At 40.0% G+C, this 10,002-nt stretch overlaps 1 long non-coding RNA gene across 1 annotated transcript; it reads left to right on the top strand.

The window, feature by feature from the left end:
• The first annotated feature begins 2,189 nt into the window (after positions 1-2,189).
• Positions 2,190-9,097, top strand: LOC142098576 (uncharacterized). The gene is made up of 3 exons (XR_012678355.1): positions 2,190-2,405; positions 6,534-6,740; positions 8,982-9,097. It is a non-coding gene; the product is annotated as an uncharacterized LOC142098576 (long non-coding RNA).
• Positions 9,098-10,002: the final 905 nt, after the last annotated feature.

Here is a 10,002-nt window from a genome sequence, read left to right as displayed (position 1 = left end):
GGACTGGGACATATCCCTTTGTAATTCAGCCTCAATCCAGTGACTCTGTCACAGTTATTAGATTTTAAGGATTTTAATTTACTTGATACGTTACCTGCCATTTATCTGACCTTTAACCTGAAACATATATGGACTCATTAGAAGAAGGCAATATAAAGAGTATATTGATCTGCCCTTGCATCACCTTGAGAAAGGCTTTACAAGTTGAAACGCGTCGGTGTGCAGCAGGGGAACCTGTGATTTGACTCTCATAAAGAAGTACAGTAGGACGGCAGCATTCCGGGTGCTAACTGTTTATATATCTGGATGCCCTTTTTATCTTTATCATCTGGTACTGGTTTGTCATCTCACAGAGTTTTGTTTTTACATTTTTATATGTATTAATAAAATGTGAGTCTATTTTAAAAAAATGTGTATTATACATTTTATTAAGATGGGATTATACTATGTTTTTATCTCTCTCTTTGCATGTTCATATACAGTCATTTTCATAAATATTTGGACACAATTCTCATATTTTTGGCTCTATACACCACCACAATGAATTTGAAATGAAACAAACAAGATGTGCTTTAACTGCAGACTTTCAGCTTTAATTTAAGGGTATTTATATCCAAATCAGGTAAACAGTGTAGGAATTACAATGGTTTCTATATGTGCCTCCCACTTTTTAAAGGACCAAAAGTAATGGGACAAACTAAACAATCCTACATCAAACTTTCACTTCTTAATACTTTGTTGCAAATCCTTTGCAGTCAATTACAGCCTGAAGTCTGGAAGGCATAGACATCACCAGATGCTGGGTTTTATCCCTGGTGATGCTCTGCCAGGCCTCTACTGCAAATGTCTTCAGTTCCTGCTTGTTCTTGGGGCATTTTCCCTTTCAGTTTTGTCTTCATCAAGTGAAATGCCTGCTCAATCGGATTCAGGTCAGGTGATTGACTTGGCCATTGCATAACATTCCACTTGATAGCCTTAAAAAACTCTTTGGTTGCTTTTGCAGTATGCTTCGGGTCATTGTCCATCTGCACTGCGAAGCGCCGTCCAATGAGTTCTGAAGCATTTGACTGAATATGAGCAGATAATATTGCCCAAAACACTTCAGAATTCATCCTGCTGCTTTTGTCAGCAGTCACATCATCAATAAATACAAGGGAACCAGTTCCATTGGCAGCCATACATGCCCACGCCATGACACTACCACCACCATACTTCACTGATGAGGTGGTATGTTTTGGATCATGAGCAGTTCCTTTCCTTCTCCATACTCTTCTCTCCCCATCACTCTGGTACAAGTTGGTCTTTGTCTCATCTGTCAATAGGATGTTGTTCCAGAACTGTAATGGCTTTTTTAGATGTTGTTTGCCAAACTCTAAACTGGTCTTCCTACATTTGTGGCTCACCAATGGTTTACATCTTGTGGTGAACCCTCTATATTCAATGTACTTTCCGGCCGGAAAGGGGAAATATAATGGCATGGGTACAATCATGTACGATATATAATAAACATGTGAACAACAATGAGAGCCGGGGGGAAGAATAGTGTAAACTGGCCCTAGTTGTGGGTGTTGGGTGGCAGAGTGGGAACAATAGATAGGATAGCGATCTTAAGAATTTAGGAAGTATCCCAAATCGAAATCTACGTTGAGTCCCTTCAGAGTCAAGGTTTTAAGATTGAATATCCACCTAGCTTCTTCCTTTGAAATTAGTGCTACATGTCCATGAAATAGCTTTGGAGTCGATTGTCCCATTACTTTTGGTCCCTTAAAAAGTGGGAGGCACATATATAAACCGTTGTAATTCCTACACCGTTCACCTGATTTGGATGTAAATACCCTCAAATTAAAGCTGAAAGTCTGCAGCTAAAGCTCATCTTGTTAGTTTCATTTCAAATCCGTTGTGGTGGTGTATAGAGCCCAAAATATGAGAAATGTGTCGATGGCCCAATATTTATGGACCTGACTGTATGACTGTTGATTGGAGTTCAAAGCTGCTTTGATTGAGGAGAGAAAAATATCCCTAATCATCAAACGTCTTCACAATTGAGAGCAGGTGTTTACTAGCACATAAGGGCTTCTGGAGTTTAGATCTGAAGGAAGATTATACTCTGTGTAAAACTCACAGAACATTTTATGAGGAGATCATCTTACTGTTCAGTGACTACTTTGCTCTTTTTATGGTTTTATGTATGTACTGATGATTAGTAATAGCATAGCACATATGGAGATTGTCTTTTGACATTAGTGATTAGTGACATATCCCTATGTACATTTGGGACAGGTTTCTCACAGAATACGCAATACAGCTCTTTTTTGTAAACTCTGGATCCATCGCTTTTTTGGGAAAGTGTTTGGAAGACCCTGCACCAGATTATTAGCCTGTGCTGAAAACACCATTACTATCAGGTAAGGAAACAATGTGTGTAGAACAAGTCTCTGTGTTTTTTTTTACTTTTACGACTTCCCTACAGTTGTATCTCATCACTGTTGTTGCTGGTATCTGAACCGCTCTCCTCTGAAGGGCCAGGGACATACTGTTCTTCACTAGTATCCACGCAATTATCAGGACTGCCACCAAAGCCATTGAGAATATTCATATTTAGCTGTAAAAAAGATATAAATAAAATTCCATAACCATACCAAAATATATTAAAGGGACATTGGGCTGTGACATACCCCACTGTTAATACCTTCCTTTTGGTAGAATTAGGATGTGATAGCTTCTATCTCTCTCTCCGCTTGACGTTGTGTGTAATCAGGAGGGCAGTTGTGATCCCCTCTTCTTCCCACACACTAAGAATTCTGGTGGTTCTATGACTCAGCAGAGGACTTCAACAGGTCTCGTGAACAAATGTGGGTATAAGCCTGCAGTTCCACTAATGACAAGTAGTAAACACACTTTCCCTCCATGGCATAAGCACACACACACACACACACACACACACACACACACACACACACACACACACACATGCACACACTTGTTTTTATTGCATTGTGAGGATCCATGTCTGCAATATGGCGTATTTCTTAATGCCCTGTCAACAGAACAATCATATGGGTATGTGTAGGAACTGTTTGTCACCAGAGTTACTACATGAGATTTACACTTTGACTTTGCATAAAGTACTGACACGGACTGCAAGACATCCACATTATTGCATACATAAATTAATAAACAATAACAATGGTGGTTAAAGTTTCATGTATTTTGGCCGTCTGAGGACATCCACATGCCCGCTTACACCGACACCTAGCCACGGAGGTTCAACCACTGCGTATCATTTCAACAAGTTTGATCCCTCTTTAAATTCGTTATTTGCTTCTTTATGTAGAATTTCTCCCCTGACCAGTTCCGATCATTCAGTATGAATGGTTCAGCTATGAGGCACGCAGCACAACCACTCTTTCTTGGCACCGGAATGTCTGTATAAACTTCATCAGTTGTTTCTCCGCAGCCTGGACCTCCTCTCTGTACCAGGTTTTCCTCTGCACTTCTTTGAAACCTAAAAGGAAGTAGAGTGGTCCATTGCGGCTCTGCAAAATACAGAGAAGGCAAAGTTCTTTTGCCTAGCAAAATTGTTTGTTACACCTACTTGTGAAAGCCATGGCTGGCCAATGGTCCTGTGTTACAGGGTCCATACACTACCTCTCTTCTAACGAGTCGACGGAACGCTTGACCACTTGTCCCTCTGTCATGGGGGATTGGTGATCATCTGTCATGTCGCTCAGTAGCTGGACTGGTTCTGAAAATTAAGATACGTAAATGACCGAGATAAAAGTAAGAAGCATACATCAGACACCAGATTTTCTATTTACCGTCCAGATCTATGTGCTTTTCATCCAAATTCTTGCCTGTGAATTCGGCCAGTCTGCCACTCTTGAAAGCCATTAAAAATATGCTGATCTTTCCGAGTTGGAGGGTACCTTCTGGGAGGCAGAAATACTGCTGATGCATCCTGATGTCGTGCCCAAGGAAGTCTGCCAACTGATCGAGCTCTGTGTCGTTTATGTTGAGGACCTTGAAGAGAGTGGTAACGTACTTTCGAAGATTCGTGGAAGATAGTGTGTGAGAATGTTTAGCCCCATACTCTCCGTCAAACTGTCGTATGCAATCGGAGCCTCTGAAGTGTGACAAGGCAGCTGGTCTGGCAAACATATAGACAGATTGTATATCCATGCCACATTCTTCACGCTTCTCTGCGAGACGTTTCATTGCAGCTTGCATGACTGGTGTCAGCAAGATGGGGACTATTCTCCCTCATTTTACTCTGATTTTGAAGCAAGTGAAGTGCTAGCAGAGCTTCCACTCAACCTCGGAAAGCACTAGTGCCACACCTTCGTAGAGATCCGAAGTGTCTCTTGGGGAGAAAGTAGTCAGCAACATTTTGGAAACTTCCCCTTTTCAAATGAACAAGATCACCTGTGCCAGGGTCACTTTTGCAAACAGTGCCCAGTGGTTAACCGTAGACTCGGTGGATAGTCCACTTCAGTAGGCTTGCTGCTTCTCATCAAGGTATAAGTGCACCTTTTTTACATCTTCTGTGAAAGGTAAGAGCTGAGGCATGTTCCACTTGGAGTTTTGAGGCATGTTCCTTAAGAGTTTTCTCGCCTCATATATCTTCCTGAAATTTCATGTGCTTTCAACTACAGCAGTGCAGCCCTCCATCATTGCTCAGCACTCCACAATGCTCGCTATATTTTGCAGGACATGCCGAAGCTTGAGTGCCAGCGAGGGCGTCTTAAATGTACCTGTCTCCTCATCATAGCCAGCTACCAGCTTCACAGCGTCTACTTAATGCAGAAAGTTTGATGTTGTGGTAAAGTCTTCCATCCTCTCCAAAGGGGTAGCTCTTCTGGCCTGTAGTCTGCCCATTTCTCAAAGCTTCTGATGGATGTACTCGTGCCTGCCAACATCTGAACTGACCCAGTTGAAGAGATGCTGCGTCATCTACATGATGCATCGGTCATTTTTGACTGCGAGTAAAACTTCATCCTGGGTCATGTCGCTCAAGAGCTTCCAAAAGCCACCACTGATGTCAGGTAGAACAGGCTGAGCAAAGGCGCACAGTGACTGGTGTGGGCTTGTTGTCCCCTTGGTTTAGCTTACATTTCTTTAAGTGTCACCACAGGTATTTCCTTTCAAACAAGCCTTGGCAGGCTGAACATTGCATGAAGCCTTCTGTATCTTTCTCTTTGCCTGGAAGTTTGCACAGGACCATGTCCTATACTCATTACCTCAGCGCTGTGTGCTAAGTTGCCCATATTTCGAATATTTTTCAACTGCATTCACCTTTCTTTTAAATGCTTGAGTAATTGCATATCCCAGGCTACTTCACTCTCATTGAAATAAATATGCTCCATTTGCCAGGCTATTTTTGAGAGGGGCTTCTCACAGTAAAGGCACTAATGCTTTTTGTTATATGCCCTGGTGCCATCACTGTTTCTGGATACCGTTTGGACAGACACCACATCGTCTCTCCTACTCTCTGTGTTTAAGACGCTGCTGCCAGCAGGTTGGGAATGGGCCTGCGTAGAACACATCGCTGGGTACCTGCACCTTGCTCCACAGGCGAGCAATGGTGCATCACCGCTGGTGTCTGAACCACTCTCCTCTGAAGCTTCAGGGGCATACTCCTATCCACTGCTCTCCAGGCTATAATCTGAGTCTCTGGTGGGCTCTGTCATGCTCCACTGTCCCCACTTTACTTTCAGTAGCAGTGGGATGAGACCGTTTCTTTATCCCCTTCAAGTGTTAAATGCGCTGGAGCGCTGCACGTGGCATATTCCTGCTTTCGTATGACCTCCAGCTGTTGCGTGAGCACACGCACTTTCCCCTCCACATCGGACTCACACACAAGGTTGTTCCAACAAAAGTGACTCACAGGGACATGCCAGATTTTCATTCTGAGCATATCAGCAAGGTCCCCTACATTGATTAGCCTTGGGAAACTTTGTGGGGATTTTTGTCCCCACTATGACTCAGGTCCCCACAGTGTTGGTTGGTAAATAATGTCCCCACAAGCATATGACTGCAAGTACACACACACACACACACACACAACAAACACACAAAGACACACACAAACACAAACCAGGTTTTGATACTGGGTATATTAGAAAGGTCTCCTGCATTGACTAGCATAGTCAGTTTTATGGGGACCTCATAAGTTTAACAATACAAGTACACACACATACTTTACAATGGCCAATATGAATCTCATGAAGGACACATATTTGGAATCACTGTAAACCTTTGTTATATTTCCATGGCCACTACTGGGTTAACTTGGCCATGGAAATGTGAAAGTAAAAATGTATTCTTATCATTTGATTCATAATAAGTAACTTTAACTAACATATATAGTCCTTCACTGCTATCAGCTGTTCTAGCCATAATTCACACAGCATTTGGAGTGTCAGCCATCGATATGGATGAGCTTAAAAATAAAATTAATACCTTTAGTTTTGATAACTGTACAAATGGCAGCCAGGGATTTAGTCGAGTTCTCATTCAGCTCTTTGGCCTTTTAGGTCATGGTAAGTCTTCCTTCATCAACACTTGTATGTACGTCTGGGAAGATAATGAGTACAAGAACTGGGCAGAAGCTGCCAAGACTGACCATGGGTGCACATTGAAGAGAATAACGTACCCGCTCACAAAAAACATCTCTGTGGTCGACAACCGTGGTTACGCAAAACTGGGCAGCTCTGAAACAGGAGAAATATTTGCTCAGCTGGGTAAGTGCAAGAACTCATTTTTTTGCTTTGGATATAGATATGTAGATATTTTCTGTCTTTCATTAATCTCAAATGTATAAAATCAAGTTTTGTTTATTGCATTATTATTCTCACATTGGTTTGCGTTAATCCTTTTGCAATTGATCAAATCCCAAGCAATCCTGGAACATTTCTGTTAAACACGGAGTTTTAAGGGCTAATACATTGTCACCCAAGTGCCGGAAGAGAAACACAATAAAGGTGACTTCCTGGTATTGAGTAATTTGATATAAGAAGTCCTCCATCCCCTTCCTCCTCCTTACCCCTCTCGCTCCAATTAGGCTAATTTCTAATTGCTTTGATGTACAGAGGTGTATGACTCATATAATTAATTAACCAGGATGATTGAAACTAGTTGTGACAGCTTAAGAATTTGTACAAATATTGTTAGTTTGTATAGATTGAAAATTCAATTAATTGAAATTCTGTTTGTTACAATAGTCAGATACATTAAAGGCAAAAGAATATTTTCCTACTGCTTTCTTACTTTAAGAGAAAATCCAGAATATTGCGAAAGTCGCTACTCTCAGTGGTAAGATACCTCAGTATAATGTGATTTTATTATATAAAATTCTTTACTTTATGTGACAATTAACCTAAATACCTTCATCTAAATCTTTTCAAGAGCATTGAGATCCTCCTATCATCGTGTATCTGACAATCAAGAAGAAAGTTTCTTCACAATCCCAATGACCTATGGGACTTCTCTGATTTGGTTTATTAGTTATATCAGATAATCACCCAGCTCTCACATGTGTGGCATTGGAATAAAGGTCAACATTGCTATCTTGGTTGCTAGCACTTTGATACATTAGACCTGCTACATAGTGCATATAGTGAACACATATTTGCATTATGAATAAGGAAGTAACCTGTAGCAGTGTATGCAGCATGGTAATGGGTCAAAGATTTGAGACTTAGCTCAAAAACTCCTTTTTGGCTAGGAGTGGATATATCAAATGTCCCTTTACAATAAAATAGTCCTACTTAGGCTTAGTTACATTACTGACTGGAATAGATTTGATATAAAATACCCTGTCCAGTTACACTCGGATGGAAACAACACTTTCAACAATGGAGACAAGAGTTGTGGCTGTCTAATATTCACCCCCTGGGAGACATGCCAGGCACACACAGCACCCACCTCCACCCAGGCACTCTCAGACTTTCAGATCACTGATATTTCAGAAATGTTGTCGTGACTCATTGTAGATAGCTGCTGGCTGGTAGGATGGATAAAGAAGCCTTTCACAATAAAGGAGCATAGAAGAGTGAAAGTGATGTTATATATGTCCCTTTAGTTCCTATTGTTTCTCACTACCCCCTCCCACTAGAATGTAAGCTCTCACAGGAAGGGTCCTCTACCTAATGTCTTCCATCATGTCTGATGCTGAATTTTTTCTGTATGTCATGTGACTTGATCTGTTAATTGCATCCATGCATTTATCATTCTGCTCTGTATCCATGAACTTGTTATGTCTATTGTCTTCATATATGTCATATTTGTACTTCAATGTCAGGCGCTATGGAATCTGTGGCACCATCCAAATAAACAATAATAATAATAATAATAATAATAAATATATTATGAGGACTAGAATTAAATCTTAGAGATCTCTTCAAATTTTCCCTAAACACCCAGAAACATGAAATATTACATTATAAATACTTTACTGACAGACCTAAGATTTTGGGCTTCTGAAAAACACATTGTGGGCTTTCTTCATAACCTCAGGAGTAATCCAGAGGTACCAGAACCCAAACTTTGTATCAAGGGTCATTCTAGGGGAATCATTTACTTTCAGTCTTGATTCCACATATTTCCATGGAATAGTTCTCAATATTTCTTTATATCCATTCCCATCACCCCAACATGACTCCCACTGAGCAGTAAATTAGGATAATTAGGACTATTTACACTTCATCTGATGGGCTTCAGACTTGAACTAAGTGAAGGAAGCCAAGATTTCAAGATTATATATTCAATCTTGGGAATAGAGACAGGAAAAACCTTTCAGCACATTTTGAGTTGATAATGATATCAATGGTTCATGGCTATTGAATGTGTTTGAGGAGATAAGGTTGAAGATGTTGAGAAATTCAGTACAAAATCTCTGGCTTGATCAAAAAATTACCTCAAACTTCTGAAAAATAGCATCAATTTGAAGTAAATCATATCAATTATTGGTTTGTGTGTTACAGGGAATCTTCTTCCGCTGGGTAACACTGTGGAATGGAGCAAAGGATTTGGACTTGCAGACAGAATTGTGAAAGCAGAGAAAGAAAGAAAACCTTCAGATTTCATGTCCCAGTCTTTATATACAGGTGAGTCCAAATATGTTATCTGTGAATATTACCTCCTAGCGTTCCTGGGGGAACAATCGGGACAAAAGTAGGCCACTCCCTGATCTGGTTTGTTTCACCATCGTCCCACTTTCATTTATGTAAATATGGCTTTTTTTTGTAGCATTTGCATCACTAAGCATCAAAAAGTATGTTTTTGTGACAAATTTAACTGAGAAAAAATAATTGTTGCGTTTTATGGTTAATTGTGAGTAATCCTGACTGAAAAAAATCATTCTTCTTTTTTCTCTTTGCCAACTTAAAAGCAAATCAAATAAAAACAATTAGTTTGTATTAAATTAAAATTATTATTACAATTACAATTATTACAATTAAACATATTTACAAAGTGTGATGATAAATTTAATCTTGCTGCAATTTTCCCAAACAGTTTGGACTTAACTTGTACTTATTTTACAGTGAAAATATTTGGTCTATTTATTAAGATGCAGTGAGGCTGATTTCTATTATTTTTCACCTATCGCTGCAATTTACCATTACAATCTCGCTGAGTGCTGAGCCATATTCAGCTGCCTCAGCGATACTGGTCCAAAGCAGTTAGGTAAACTTATCGCTATGTTGAAAGGATGTCACATAAAACATCTTAGTTATTCTACCAAATTCAAGATTGTTATTTCAGGCCTGGTAAGCACCAATTACCAAATTCAAGACCGATATTTTATGTAAAAGTTTACAACAAGTATAAATCTTCGTTCGTGTTTATGTCTGTTAATGTTTTGTTAAACACATCATGAGTAAAACATAGTCAATTCTATCAAGCATTAAATGCAACAGAAATACTTAATGTGACTGTACATCATACTTGCCAACTTTTCCCAATTGGCTTCAAGGAGATCCCGGGGGAGGTGATGGTGCAGGG

Source organism: Mixophyes fleayi, chromosome 7 (genome assembly GCF_038048845.1).
Source record: "Mixophyes fleayi isolate aMixFle1 chromosome 7, aMixFle1.hap1, whole genome shotgun sequence".
NCBI classification, from domain to species: domain Eukaryota; kingdom Metazoa; phylum Chordata; class Amphibia; order Anura; family Limnodynastidae; genus Mixophyes; species Mixophyes fleayi.
The sequence above is the reverse complement of the archived record's forward strand: the minus strand, read 5'-3'. Positions and strand labels throughout refer to the sequence as shown.